Source organism: Melopsittacus undulatus, chromosome 2 (assembly GCF_012275295.1).
Source record: "Melopsittacus undulatus isolate bMelUnd1 chromosome 2, bMelUnd1.mat.Z, whole genome shotgun sequence".
NCBI classification, from domain to species: Eukaryota; Metazoa; Chordata; class Aves; order Psittaciformes; family Psittaculidae; genus Melopsittacus; species Melopsittacus undulatus.
Genome location: NC_047528.1, coordinates 72,919,721 through 72,936,196, shown reverse-complemented (window position 1 = coordinate 72,936,196; position 16,476 = coordinate 72,919,721). Strand labels below are relative to the sequence as shown.

Here is a 16,476-nt window from a genome sequence, read left to right as displayed (position 1 = left end):
TGATCAGGAGCAGCTACCCTTGAAGCACACCATCCAAAATGACAGTGCTGCATGGCAAATCTGCAAGGACTGAAGTCAGGCAGCTACCTGGAAAGAAAAGGGATCCTTCATAGTGTATTTATAAATGCTAAATGGCCCGGGAAACTGCTGAGAGATTTCTCATGCTCAGATCCTCATTTTCTCTTGCATGGTCATCCCTGGGATAGCTCTGGAAAACAAGGCAGCCATTTTCTCATAAGCTGTTACACTCAGCAAACCAGATTGAAGTGCTTGATAAGCTGCTGTTCTCTTCCGTGCCTGCAGCAATTGAGGGGAAAAACAACCCATCACCCACAAACAGGTACAACCGCAGCCATTTCTGTACTTGCCTGCTATGAGTCAGGGCACAGCCGCACAGATGGGGCCGGCGGAGGGGAGGGATGGGGAGGCCTGGATGCAAAGACATCAATATGCATGGCAAGTGCCTGCCCTGCCCCAGCTGCTGATCTCTCAGTTCATCCCTGCAAAGCCTCATGGACCCACAAAACAGTACTGCTTCCTCACATCTCTGTGTTCCCAAAAATAAACAGCCTCTGTATGAAAATACTTTGCTTTTGCAGAACCTGTGGGTCTAAGGTACTGCCTTGTGCAGGTATGAAAAATGCCCCCAACCTTGGAGTCAGTACAGAAAGCAAGGGATTTTAATGTGCAACTGGGAGACACACATACACATGCACCTATACACACATAACTTTCATAAGCAACATGGCTGTAAACAACATCTCTCACACATAAGTAACCACTCTCAAATAAATTGTTAGGGAACCAGACTCTCAAAACCAGCAAGCACCCCAACCCCTTACAGTGTACAAAGCCGGAAATTCAAAATCACTTATCACTTGAGAATATAAATGTCTGTCCCTACATTTAAAGCAAGAAGCCCTCACACCTATACTTACGTTTACTTCTGTTTCCTATTATCATCCTCTTTCTCGTAATCTTCCTAAAACTCTCTAACTTGCAGCAGTGTTTTGACACTGGCAACAAGAAACCCAGTCCCATCCAAAATGTGTTCAGACTTAGCTATGCCCAGAGCTGCTGGGGGAAAAAAAATTATAATAAAAAAAATCACACTTAGGTTTTGTCAGCAGAGACTACTGAAAACCAGCTGCTAAAGTCTCCCACTACCCCATGCATGCTGCCGTCCAGCCCTGGATCTTGGTCTCAGCACGAAGTCAGGATTCAGCCAGCACCCAGCCAGCAGGCAGCTCTGCCAGCTCAACCTGCTGTGAAGGAAGCCCAGTCGGGGGCGGGGGAATGGAGACATACCCCCATTTGGCCACTTGGGGATGGCTTCTGCTTGGCTGGAGTCAGTGTCCTGTGCCGGGCTCCTTCACCCAGAGGATGCACAAACAGAAGGCAATGCCCTGAAGCCACTCAAGTCCCCACGCCACAGGCTCAGTTTGATACAGAGAGGGTCTTGGCAGACCTGCCTGGCTTGGTTCTGCTGGTGCACAGGCATGTTCAGTTCACTACATCCAGCTCAAACATCTTTTTCCAGTGGCTGGTCCGCAAGAGACAGCAGTACAATCCTGCTACCTAATGCACTCACATTTAGGTCACCTTTCAGAGATTTTGTCAAACAGTGCCAATGGCTGGGAATCCCCAAACTAGGACTGCTGTCATTTTGTGTGTTTTTAGCACTACACCTGGTAAGTTTCCTTCCGCTACAGAAAACAGTAAAACAGCCAAGGAGATGACACATGAACAAAAATGCTATTAAGACTGTGGTGACCCTAAACATGAGAAAAGCATACCCAAGCTGTCAAAACCTAAGGAACCTCCTCTCCTCCCTTGCTTCCTTCAGCCAAAGGCACAATCTTGCTCTGGCTTCCCCCTTCCTACCACCCCCCCCAGGTTCTGGGCAGCTCAAGAGCTCACCTGCTGCTGCTCCCACACTGGGCAAACAGCAGCAGTTCCTGAACTCAGGCAACACTAACAAGGACATTTCTTGCCCTAGTGCCTGCCTCAGCTTTTAAGTGCAAGCATTAAGTTTGCCCCTGCAACTTTTGCATTTGCACTTGCACTTTCACATGTGCTTGCTAAGGCTGTTGTTAAATCAAGATGGTACCTACCCATCATCCTTAATGATGCCAACTCCGTAACTGTTTCCCAAAGTTACCGCATTACTTTACATGATGCTCTGCAACAGGGTAACTGTAAAGGGTGGCAGAACTCCAGAGGCGACTCTCACTAGTTTTGCAGAAACCCCCGATAAGACAGAAAGCCCAAATGAATGCAAGCAGAGCATCAACACTTCAAACATGTGATGCTCTCATCAGTCACCAGAACAACTGAAATGTAACCATGTTCTACATGATTAGCTGGTGAAGAACACGTTTGTTCTGTGACCATAGATTTTTACAGGATAAAGTCTTATATTTCTGCCAAGTATACATGCACCAAGGCATGTTTTAATATCTTTTATTTTGGAATGCAGGATAGTGTAAGAGTAGAAAGTCTTCTCACCCCACTAAAATCCAAAGTATGTAAAACCACAGCTCTATCAATCATGCCATCTGTGCTAGAAATGCCATTCTTTTTTTTTTTTGCCACAGGACTATTACATCATGTGCAGGTGTAACCTCTAAAAATATATCACAGAAGAGATATGTAAAACCAGACTACTCTTGATAGAACAGTAAGCAGAAATAACCCTATGCTGATCTAGCATGTACCTCTTGGCACTGGAGGTTTTCTCACTAGACCTGCAACCCCTTGTGCTGAAATTCAGTCTCCGGAAGGGAAACGCACAGTTCCTCACACCTGTTTCATACCATCAAACCACACAAAATGGCTTGATCTCTTCCAGGAAGGAAGGAGTTCAGCAGTGGAGCGAGGAGTCAGACAAGCACCATATGGCCAGAAGGGAGGGAAGACAAAAGTGAAGGCCGAACCACCTCTCTCAGCAGCAGCGAGTTACGTTGGCTCAGCTGTGTTGTCTAATCAAGTATTCTAAATCAATTAAGACTGAAGCCAATTTGTACACATGGATCTTTGTATTTATAAATGAACCTAAATTTTTCACAGTAATATTCCATACGGTTTAACTCCTGTAGTACATGGACAGAAACCAAGGACTGGCTGAGTTCATTAGCATGAAACATTGCAGATTTATCAGACAAGCTTCTGTCCAGCAGTGCAAAAAATGAGCAGTAAATGAATGAGCCTCTTCCTGCCCTATAAAATAACAGTCCCCAGTGCAGGAATGTCAGTTAATGTCAGTTAACAGTAAAGATGCTCTGTCACCAGGTCACCATCCAGCCTGCTGAGGTTATTTCTATAACATCATCATCATCATCATTATGACAGTTTACTGACATCAGTCATCTGCTGAGAAGACTGCTAGTGTTTGTAAATAACTCCCACCCATGTTCCCAGAATACTAGATTTCTCACAGGTTTTAAAGAAGACAGAAAGACACTTTCTCTGCCTGAAGAGCACTTCCCTGGGTTTTTATTTGGGGGATGAAGCTCAAGCAGAGGCAGAGTGGCTGCAGACACCCGCTGAGGTAATTCTTCACTCATCCCTTGTCACATCTCTCTGTACAAACAGCTGAGTTGCTTGTCATTCCACGGCCCAGGATGGTGATATATAGCCTGTTCTAGGCAAACCAGGTCTGGCAATAGTTTATTTTCAAAAGGTGCATGACAAAGTAAAGCATTTCAGCAGTGACTCAGCTTTGTGTATTAATAGCCAGACGATGCTTATTTCAGACCCTACTGTTGCCATGCGCTGGGGGCAGAGGCTGGATCAGACTGTTGATCTGACTGGAAGTACACCTCACAAATATAGCCATTTTTTTTTCAGCACAACAGAGCCAACAGCACCCAGGGAGCCCAGGTCAAGGAGAAGGTGAGGGAGGGCAGGACAGGCCCTTCTGAAGCCGCTGCATTTGAATCAACTCAGGTTAACTCTGGAGAGTCACAGCAGGAGGCAGAGCATGAGAGGCTGCTGAAGTTGTGAAGAACTGGGCCTTTGATTAAGTCTTTATGCACACTACCCGAAGTGAACGGAACAGAAAACAGTGTTTAGAAGAATCCTGTATGCTCGTCCTGCATGCATATTAATACTTGAGTGCAGAATTAAGAGAATCAGCTCCCTGTATATGCCTTTGGTCACACTGGAAAGCACAAGGAGATGAAAAAAAACAGTCACCATAATATGATTAGCTGTGTAATTAAACTGTGAAATCAATAAGCGAAACTATAAGGAGGGTTTTTTCAGCACAGTATGCTGGAGACAAAATGGGAAACCTGGTGGAAATGTAATAGGATAAAGTAACAGATGGTAGGTGGACACCCAGGAGACAGGGAATGTGTTTAAAAATGAAACTGGCTAATATTATGATTAAGAGTACGTGCAATATCAAATGGCATCAAGCTGAACTAGAATGTAAGTAGTAAGGCTGTAGAAACCTTATTATTCTAGGTTAGATTTACAGGTTTATAGACAACTACAAGACAAATGGAAGGACACTTAAAGGCTCTACATAACACAAGTATTTGGTATCTGTTTAAGTATCTAAGGGAACGGATCTTAGCCTTGTCTTAAGAAACATGGCAAGCAACTGTCTACAAGTATGACATAGGATATCACAAAGAGGACAAGCAATTAAATTAATCAGCAAAGATATAACAATAAATAATGGACTCATTGTACATAGAAGAAAACATGAGTCACATTTCTGGAAGCATCTTAGAAAGCAGAATAGCTACCAGTGGAGCTAGTGGAGCTGTGCAAACCACCATCATCTGGGCAACCTAAAGCCTACATGACAGCTCCACCATTCTACCAGCCCTGCAAGGACTCCGGGGAAAAAAACACCCTAGATCAATTCCCATCCACTTTTTCAAACACAAATACATCAGTAACTTCCAGCAAAATCTTCCAAATAACCCGCTGTTCTTCCAGTTGGCACACATGCAGATTACAGACTGTAGTCTATAAATTGAACACTCAAGCAGGTCAACTCAAGGTGGCCTCTCATGCTACACTTTCAGTCTTCTCTTGAGTACAATCAAATTTGCTATTGGAGTCTTATGAAACTATGGTGGTCCTGTACCTTCCAAATATTTGCCAACAATTAAATAATATCTATAAACAATACAGTCCAGCTGTAGAACTGCTTATGTCTCCATAAAATAAATAAACATTATATATATAAACTTCAGATACATACAGATAGATGGATATATATATACATACAATAGAGAGAGTGTTAAATGGAGCAGATATAAACAAATGATATAAAAAGATATAAACGAATGCTGGATTATTATAAGCCAGTTATTTATGTAGATTTATTTTAAAATATGTCTGATTGCATTCATAGCACTGATGAAAAGACAGTAATGCACTAAACATCATTAAACACTTAAACTAAAATTCCTCCTTGATCGTCCCTTCACAACCACTTTGATTCCACTTTGCCACCCAGGACAAGAATAATCCCATGACCTCAAGGTCAGAAAATTCTTACTCTGTCCTGTGAGCAAACTAGATCATTTCCAAGAGCAGAGCCCTCTCCCATGCACAGTCCTGCTTTTGGCTCTCCCATATCTGACTGGCACTAATTTAAATTAGGGGACTGGTAGCTTTAGCACTTCAGCTGATATCAATTACCATTATATCATGCAAAGCACTCCCTGAAGTAATCAAGAGCTAAGCTGCTTATGGAAATAGTGTAAGAACCGCACCAGAAATGAAACAGAAGCCAGTACACAGCACAGACATAACTAGCCCTTCTGTAAGAAAATGGGCAGCTGCATTCTGCATCAGCAGAATTACAGCCATTTCTGTGAACAGTTTTAAGGTGCACAGAGAGGTCACTGTCTTCCATAGATGGGGTTACTGCAAAGCCAAAGTATAATAGCTATAGCAAAGAAGCAACTGGGTGCTGGCCTGCCTTAAAACATCTGAAACAGAGTAAACCAGAATGATGCTGACTAGCTGACTATGACACAGCTTCAGAGCAGGCACTGTCCTCTAATTCACTCACAGCTAGCTCACGAAAACTTCCTAGTGTTTTTACAACCATAAAATCCAATAAGCCAAGCCTTCAAAACACAGATTTTTATTTTTTTTATCCTAGTCCAGGAAAATGTCGAGAGGTAATGAGCTTGGGCCCAATTCAGTGCAAAGTAAGGAATCTTGAACAAGAAACACACACTTAGGAAGCTTAAGCTGTAACAGCCATCTTGTATTGCTGTGCTTGTGTCTGTGCTTGGTATCCCACCTCAATGGCTTTTGCTCAGGCACAAAGTATTTTGTTTCAAGGATGCTTAAACCAGTACGGAAGCTTGCTCAACTGAGGACCCAGCTAAAGTCATTCAGGGCCCACTTTACGTGTACTGGAAGAGCAGATATAGATAGGCTTCCTGGCACCCTTCCATCTTACAATTTCCTACCGCTATTACACTGACGATTCAAATCTAATTTTAACAAGTAAACCAGCCTTCTGCTGTCAGCAACCATTGTTCCGAGACAGAAGGAAAATACTTTAAACATATTTTCATGCCTTTCAACATCTGCATTTTTGTATTGCCTTTGTTCCTGGAGAGGAGCACAGAAAAGGAAAATAAGGGAAGCACTTCCCAAGGTAGGGAGCTAGGATATCAGTGCTGTCACTTATCATTTCCTAAAGAAGCCTGATTTTTCCAAACAATACATGGCTAGCAGAAGGGCATTATTAATTTAAGAACTAATGGTTTGAAAGGCTAAAAAACCTGCTACAGTAACAAAGGAAGTTTCAAAAACACATTCCCCTAAGGTCACATAAAAATAATGGGGTTAGTTTCAAAAACACAAAAACATTTTCCATATCCTATGGTTAAATTCAGTCCTACACAGGCACCATATTTTTTCCCCCAATAACTAACTATATGCGTCTGTCTACAGCTAAGTTTGCATGTAAATGAAAGGTCTCCACCATCTAAACATTTCCTTGACTGTATACAAACTCAGAAGAGGAGACTACTCACCATGTTTCTAAGTGTTGGCATAAAAGAACAGAAAAAGCAAAACAATGTTAATGTTCTACCTATTTCCCGATGCCTTTCAAAACCAACGTCAACATGCCATAATAAAGAGCCAAGTTCATTAGCTGGACAGCAAAATAACTCATCCTGTATAATGTGCAATTGGAAAAATTGCAGGGAGTAAGATACTTAACATAACTAGTTCTGAAAATTATTCGGGAAGCAGAACATAAACATGGTTTCAGTAACCAAGGATAAGACAGCAACAAGCAGAGAAAAGTCTTCCTGAGAAGGAAGAAACAGCTCAATGGGTTCTAAGCTAACTTGAGCACAGTCAAGCTAGCTATGTGGCACATACTGTTGTTTATATCATAGGATTTTAAGACCAAAAATCTGCAGATCTCCTAAACAAAACAAATGCTATCCTGAAATATGTAAGGTGCTTCCATTACCTGGAATTCAAATCACAGAAGGTTGTTTATGCATTAGAATGGGAAATATTTAATAGCATTTAATATGCTAACAGGTACAGAAAATACTATCGGTGTAACACACTGCCTTCTTTATACAGCCTGTGTAAAATACAGTGCTATGCTGTTGACCAAATGGCAGTAGTCAGAACATGGGGGACCAAGTGTCACAGTCCCCGTAGAGCTTCTGGAACCTGCACAAGGTATTTAATTTGATCTCGTTGTTCAAATCAGCAACATTTTATTTCATCCACATTCAGGAAGTTATTAATCTAAAAAAGCTAAGATTCTTTCCTTTCTTCTTTTCTCCCAAACCCATTTCTTCTTCTATAGAATTATTACCATAAATAAAAAATTTCTGTGATACTGGCAGCCAATTGCACTGTCCAATAAAGGACACCTTGAAAAAGGCCAAGGTGTCACAGAGGTAACTTTAGGAGCAGCACAAATTCCTGGACTATTTCTTCAGTTTCTTGCACAGTAACTACTATGTTGTAACTGTCTTCCAGAAACACGACCATCATCTTGGCTAAAAATTCTGCGTGTATGAAAGCCTTAAGCACAAAGAGGTCACCAGTGCATTATCTAACTGGGATCCTCAACTGCACAAGTTTTGAAACTCAAACATGGAATTCCTGCATTACACGTGAATTTTGAAACACAGACAGAAATCTGAACAGGATGTAAAAATTTCAGCTAATGGACAATTTCTCATCTCAATTTCAGCTATTTTCAAGCTTTAAAATAGCTATCAACATTGGGGGAATAATAAACTCTGTTTCCTGTTTAAATTCTTCTACCTTTAGTTTACTTCCAGTGCATCTTTTTATATCTATAACTTCCAAACAAAAGAGCCTTCTCATATCATAAATCTGCACGCACTTATTACCACATGATGATCAACTCATAATTTCAGAGTCTATTTGACAAAGTGCATTGGATTTTATCAGTTTCCTAACAGAAAGATGAGCTCCCAAACTTTCTCTGCAATACATCCAAACACTGAGCTCCAAGTTTGAATACTGCTTCTCCACACCATACTAGTTAAATATCATCCATTCCACATGGATAGTAAATACACTTTTTACCTGTTAGTCTTGCAATCCTACATCAAAACACCGTATGACTGAATGGTGGACTTCAATATGGCTACAGCACACCTCAAAATACACAAATGACAGCTTCTGAAGGAGCTTTAGGTAATATTGGCTTGCACAGATGAAAACAGAAAGAGATCACTTTTACACCATCTTTACAAGTGAGCAGGATAACATGAAATAATGAACTGAAAGCCCAATATGAAAACTAATGTCTGAAATTGCCTGGAAATCTGGAATGGGGAAGCAGAAGACAAATGCTTGTATTCAGCTCAGAACGAGGATGTTCAGGAACAGCTCAACACAGCTTTTTCCAGTGACTACAAGTGGAGCCAACAACTGCTGGATTTGCCTACAAATTCAGCCTGTGTTTTAGGGACAGGACACAAGACAGGCTACTGCAAAAGTAGGGAAATACTTAAGCATGCGTTCTCATCATATAGTATTAGCACAGACACAGCCTTGCACATCTGGCTTCAAAGCACAGGAGATATTGCAGCCACTGCTTTCCTCAATGCAAATGTGCACACAATCCACTAGGCTATTTTGCACTGATGCTTAACATTGACTAGTAGAAGCTGGAGACAGGAAGGCCTTGGGAATTAATGCAATGAAAAGAAAACACAGAAATACAAATGGAAAGTAACAAAGATACAGTACTTAGGAAAATTCAAGATACAAGTTTGGTCCAAAAAAAACCCCAACCCAACCCACCCCACACCCCCTCCGAAAACAAACCCCAAAACCCACAAACAAAAAAACCCAAACAAAGTAAAACATAATAAGGAAGCGAAGGAAAGAAGGGAAAAATGCAACGAGCCATACCTCAAGTGGGAGATATTATAGGCAGGCAAGCTGCATAGTAGATTTTTTTTAAAAAAAAGCATCAGAAATGATGCTAACAGAAAAAAACAAATATCCTTTATAAATGTAGGAGTCCTTGGACTCCTGAATCTCCTGGTTAAATGAAGGAGGGAAGGTGTCTCTAAAAAGCAAAAGTCTGAAGAACTGACTTTTGAGTGAAGACAAAGGGATAAATTTGTACAGATGAAAAATGGCAAAGTGGGGCAAAGAGAAAGTGGGGTAAGAGTTTACAAATATCTAACGGAGGAATCAGCAGAGCAGAAAAAGGAAGACATTTTCTATCCGATATGTAAGCTCAAGGAAGAGTAAATGGAAACATTGGTGGGGATTTTTTAAATGGAAAATATTGAGTGACTAGCAGGAAATTCTTTTTGGAGGTGAATTACTGTTGGTATGTGAAAAAAACCTACCAGAGGGAATGCTGGAAAGCTACTGCTGGACATAGTAACAGAAAATGCACTGATGGGAAGAGTCCTGTACCAGGAAGGAGGAGTGCCTTGGAACATAAAAGACCAGTTCCAGTCTGCTTGTCCATACACTGTGCATGCTGTAACTAAGATATATTAGCTGAAAAATTGTGCTTCCTTTTTAATATAATGTTAATGTGCTTTATTACTGATTTTAACAGACTTTAATAGGAGGAAGCATATATTCAATTATTTTATTACATGTGCTGAATACAAATGGCAAGCACCTGCACTCTGGTTTACTCCTTCCATCCTCACCCTCTCATAAAAAAGCACTGGCACATTTTAGAATTCAGAGCAGCCCTCCCCAGCCCAGCCGCTTTCTTGGCTGATTTGCTGGGATCTATATATCCAATCCAATTATTTTGATTCCCATTTCCAACCCTATCAGTGGTGCAGTGGTGCAAGAAATCAAAATGCCAGTCTCCTGAATGTGTTGGAACCTGAAAGCTAACAGCTACTCATTTGCAGAGGCATCACTGTGTGGCCCAAAGCTCCTGTCATCATGCAATTTATGTTCAGCGTTCTGGATGTGACTCGAGAGGGGTTTCCCAGTGTACCAATACAGAGCATTTCATGTAACATTTCAGATACGCTGCAAGTTGTTGCACCATCTTTTCTGTGACAGTGTAACTAACAAAACCCAGCAACAGTCAGATTTTGTCTCTTTTAAAGGCTTCTTTAAGTCCTCCTTTGTTATTCTTCCCTCTATTTTCCTAAAAGGGAAAAAATAGGATCACACAAGCTTATCTTCCCTTAAGTGATCAGAAGAAAGTCAGCAACACTCCTGCCAAAACACCTACTATCCTCTCAAGTCAGGGGGATCATATGTTGCTCACTCACTGCATTCCCTTGGGGGTCTTTTCCCTGACTATACGCTTTCCCCCTCTTAAATTACCGTTTTACTTAGATTACTAATGCCTCAGCACCACCAAAAATATTCCATTCATTTCCCCAGCTTTTACAAATATGATAACATGACTTGTGTTTAAATATAAGCGTCACCGTTTTACTTTTTATTATGAATATCGTATGTTTGGCAAGCTGTTTGACCTTCCTTATGATGATGAATGCCACAGCAAACAATTTGCTGTATCTTTAAAGAAATGGCCAATTCAATTACATTATGCCAGAAGCTTTCAAATCCCTCTCTGCCAAATGTCTTTGCTATATCCTGCCACAGACAGCCCATTTGTATTCCAGCACAGTAGGACACTTGTTTTATTGAAGCACACAGTTCTAGTTAGGTACTATCAACAGAGCACTATTTCAGTTCTCCAGCTCTGTGTTCCTTCCCACCCCCTCTACCCTGGGTTATTAGGGTTTTCAATTTTACTGACCAAACGTGTATGCATTACTAATTACATGCATGAAATCCAGTACTTATCGACTGCTAAACCAAAATACATTAGTGACCAATTACAGGAGTTCTTGGCAGCAATGGTTATCATTTTAGTGGATTTAATCATTGCACTTAAAGTGAAGCTTGAGATCCCCTTTGAGATTACACCACTAATTGCTTCTGTTTTGCCAGTTACTGCATGAGCTGGTTTGCAGAAAGGATCACTAAAGAGGCTTTCTAAATATCGAACAGCAGCAAACAAATGAAGCCTTCTGTAATGAGTCCCCCGCCCCCAATAAAACCACAGCATCACTTCATTCATACCACAATGCCAATCTCCGATACATATCCCCCTTGTCATTCCCTCTTTCCTTCTCACCCCTTGCTACTTTAGCAGACAACAGAAATACAGCTGCATTGCTGTTCACATGAATTCTGTGACACAGTACCATTTATTTGTATAGATACTGAGAGTATTACACTTAAAAAAGAAAAAAAAAAAACATGTTTTCCACCCTCCTCCATGTTTTCAGAGAGGACACAACTTGTTATTTTTATTATGATGGAATTTTTGAATGGTCTTACACCTTTAAGAAAAAAAACAACCCAAAACCAACCAAACAAACAAACCTCAACAACAACCTAGGCAAAGTACATGATTTATTACATGCACAATACCACCATAATAGGCTTCCACTATCCAGGAATCCCTAAAAACAAACACTCCCCCCTCCTAAGGAATTTGCAGTATAACATACTGTTCTTTAAAAGCCCACGTCTACCTCCAGATACCCAGTAGTGATGAATTATCTGGTTACACCTTCATAAAGCAGAAATGTCTATATATTTTAATGCTGAGGCCAGCCACAGAACTCTGGTACCTTTCAAATTTAGTGATATACAGCTTTCCAAACACCAATGAAAGGCTGTGACACTTGGCTCCAGGCAAAACAAGGAGATATAATTTCATCAACATTTTAGGTCTGATCAAAATAAGCTGTCTTTCACAGACAGTGTGGGGGAGGGCTGCAACTACAGTTCTGTTAACTGTCTGAAAACAAGCTATTTTAATAAATAAAATTTTCTGAATAAATGCTTGGTTCCTTTTTATTAAAAAATGCAGCTACTTAGAGCTTTCTGTTTCTCAAGCACCATCTTCCAAATAATGAAGAATCCTTCTCAAAAATATATAAAAACCCCACAAAATCCTCAAACAAAAATGCTTCTCAGATTAAAAAACCTTCTGGAATTATCAAATATCAACTTTTTTGGTATTTCAGTGAATGCTAAATTGTTACAACTCTAATTAGAAACTTAATTGGACTCTGTGAGAGAGACTGGAGAGAAAGGGTTTTAAACCCTCAGCAACTTCTAAGATATGAACAGCAAAGTGTATGGTCTCTTTAAAATCTCAGAAACCATACATTAAGCTTTACAAATATAATCACAATCTCCCCAAAATTAACTCCTAAATGAAGTTGAAGAGCTTCACCCTACAGTATCAACAGGCTGCAGCAAGAGTACCGGTTGGCTTCACTTCAGCCTCTAAATATGGTATGGACTATTACCTACCAATCACCAAAAAAGAACACAATATAGCACACAGGGGGTTGCATCACAGATACATTTTATCTTGCTTCAAACCCAGATGCAGATTTGCACAAACCCATCGATCTTTCCAGAACACCAGGCACAAAACTGCTACATGCAGGGTGCTCTCAAAACCAAGGCCAGTTCATTTCCATGTTTACCTGAGAAAATCTTGCCCCAGGGCACCCAATTTCAAGTCTGAATTAGAGTATCTGTAGGTGATGCAGTAACTGCAACAACTGGCAAATAATGAACTGGATAAAACACCGAAATTAGAGGTCAACCCTATATTCATAAAGGAATAGACCACACAATTTAATTTGGATATCCCCGTCTCTTAGTTCAATAGTCCTTGGCTTCTGAAAGCAACAGCTAAGGACACTTTTTGAGCAAAAAGTAAGGTAACACTAACATGGTATCTTTGTCAAGGCAGAACCCACTACACATACAAATCCTCAAGCCCAGCAGAATGATCACATCTTTTTTGCATAGGCAAGCTCCTGTTCTCATGCACACAGCACAAAATTTAAACTATAACTCTGAAAAGACTGCAATTGCACCTGGAATTTCTAGTGCTGCCTTCCAAATGAGGAAATGGGAGCAAGACAGGAGAAGAAAATATTCCCAAAACAAACAGCTGAGCTTATGTAGCACCCAAAATACAAACGGTCAGGAAATACCTGTCTTTCATCACTGTCAAAAGCAATAGACTAAAATATGCAGAGTAGAACTGATAACACAGGAAATAAATGAAAACATTTGCTGCGTGTTAGTACAGAACTTAAAAGAAACAAGACAAAAGCCTCTCTCAAAGGTCCCTGCTGGATTTAAAACAGAGCTGTTGAGCCAATTTTGATTTCAAAACATGTCATTATCATTTAAGAATACTGAACTTCTCTCCTTTAATAAACCTTACACCTGTTTGCAAGTACACAGACCCCAGTTCCTAAAACTGTAAGTATGACAAGGCACAGTATTTGCAGGAACCAAAACTTCAGTGAGAACTACAAATACATGTGAAAACAATCAGTTACTTATAATACAGACCGAGGCACTATTTCTGATTCACTATCTAACTTACAAATCAAAGAATGATAATGCTAAAAGCTGCCATGGTGCATTTCTGAATGAATTAAAAGTATTATGTGTGTACGACTCAGAAAGCCTGGTATAGTTCTAACTTACATATTTAATTCTCTCTAATATTAAAAGCAATGGGAGATTTTTTTGTCTACTACTTTATCGCAAAGAGATAAACACAGTAAATATTATGACAAAATGAAATGTACCTTTTTACGCAGTGACGTGACAGATAGCAATTTATGAGTTCATGCATTCAGTACAAGAATATGATTAAACCACAGCACAGACTTAAGAGTAAAATGCACTGATAACAAGTTTAGACCAGATTAAATCAAGAGACTCCAGGCTGATAAGCAGAGTTTGTAAAATATAATGTAGATACCAGTAAGGATATTCAACAAACTGAAGCCTTCCAAAACTAAACTTAATTCTTTTAGCATGATAAATGCCAGCAGGAAGAAAGACTCCAGCTCTGGCAATTGTTTCAGAAAACTCAGTTAACTTGCCCATTATTAAAAATATGTTACCAGTAGAAAGATGCTTTGTGCAATACTACACTTATCTGCTCATTCATATGGCATGCATTTAATATATGAATATGTATGAATAAATAAATACATTAAATAAAACAACAAAGTATCTTTTTTACATGTAATTTATTGTAACCAGAATAGTGCTTGGATTGCCAGGAAAGGAAGCTAGGTGGATAACTGAAAAACATTCTTCCTGCCTTTTTAGAAACCTGTGTAGGCTGGGTTTGGCACTTCACACCTCCAGACACCCAACAATGTCTGCCACATGCCCTGTCAAAACTGACAGAAGAAAAGCTGTCTCTGTCCTATTTCAATAGAAGCTCATCCAACTATTTTAATGGACGCAAACCCAACAAAACTCATCTCAAACAGTGTGAAATTAGCATTCCCCCTTTACATGACAACCAGATTAGGCCTCCAAACGTTGTCTGATAAGCCTTCCTCCTCTGATGACCTCATACATGACCTGGCGCCTTCCTATGACTTCAATCCTGCTGCATCTCTGCATGCTATTATGATCACAAACCAGCAAGATCATGTTCTAACTTTTAAAAATAAGAGAGGTTGCTCAAACTCAGAAATTAGTCTCAAGATAAAGAACTGAAAAGACAAAGCACCAAAATACAAAGAAATTCTGCATATAATCTATGTTTAATTATACGAAGGCTTTAAGGGCAGCAATAAAGGGCCCTGAGGGCTCATACAACATTCCCTCCCTTTAGCTAGCCTTAGTACTTCTAGCTTTTCTTCATTCAAAAGCCTAAGTATTGTCTCAAGCTACAGATTACAATTAGGCATGTAGATGGTGAAAAATATTCAACAGTTTTAACATTCTGTAAAGCTGATTTGCAGCTAAGCATTCACTTACTCAGGTGCAAGAACAGTCAAGCTCCCCAGTTTCCCAAAGATTTCCCTTCAGGCCAGTTTTATCCTTAGGTACCTGTGTACAATAAAAAAGAAAAAAATCAATTTATGTACCTCCTCATAACTTCATCTCTTGATTATACCAACTCTCACAGCCCACAGTTCTCAGCAATTTCATAATTCAGATCACCAGCTTTTCTGATAGGATTATTTCCCATCAATTTGCTTAACCAGAAACAAACTCAAAGCTTTTTTCCCCCTGCAAAAAGCCTGGGTTTCATTTGACCAGTTCTACATATATATGTGTGTGTGTGTATATATATGTATCTCTATCTACTAGACATAGCTTAACCTTAAATGAAAGTTTTCTGTGAGAATCCTCATGTAAATTTCACCTACTAGAAGGTAAGATTGCAGGATTCGTGTATATTTCATCACTTGTTTTTAGGAGTACAAAACAGGGAGCAATGCAGTTAAGACTCTGTTAGCAACAGATTTAAACTACCTTAAAACTGTTAATGTGTGACAAGAAAATCCTACATACCCAATTACCACTTCAAAAATTGAAAGCAGGGCTGTCTACAGGTGCACTTGTCAGTTAAGGAGGAGCTCAAAAAATAAGGTTATTCTACTTTCTCCTGGCACTAGTATGAATTAAAGAAACATTTTCAAAATGTGCTATTCAACCATATGGAATCAATTTTTGCAGACATATGGAGCTCCAATTAAATAAGTGTGGCTTTGCTGACACAAAAGTCCACCTGCACATATTCAAATTTTCCAGAATTAGACCATCTAATTTAGAGCACCCCATCTAACAATAACAGAGTAGAAAAGCACTGCATTTCATATAACACAACCATTGAGACTAGTCTCTTGAAGCAGCAGTTGCTTTGACCGTGGCCAGAACATAACCAGACAAGATGGAATTAGTTCCCCTAAAATACAATTACATCAAAGGAAAATTATTTGTCATCTTCATCATGCGTGTAAATATGTAACTGGAAAAGTAAGCAAGGTACAGTTTGTCAAGGAAGACTCTATCAGAAGTCAATGGAAATTAAAAAACTGACTGTTAACTATGCTTCCCGGTTTTCAAGTTTTCTTTACGCACTGCATCCAGATTCTCCCAGGATAAATATAGGGA

General features: G+C 39.8%; 1 protein-coding gene across 2 annotated transcripts in view; it reads right to left on the bottom strand.

The window, feature by feature from the left end:
• TBL1X (transducin beta like 1 X-linked) overlaps positions 1–16,476 on the bottom strand; it is a 193,107-nt gene that overhangs the window by 121,620 nt on the left and 55,011 nt on the right. For both annotated transcript variants that reach the window (XM_034073769.1, XM_031051035.2), the window contains exon 2: positions 15,334–15,405. The gene's annotated coding sequence lies outside the window, so the exon portion shown is untranslated. The remainder of the gene's footprint in view (positions 1–15,333; positions 15,406–16,476) is intronic.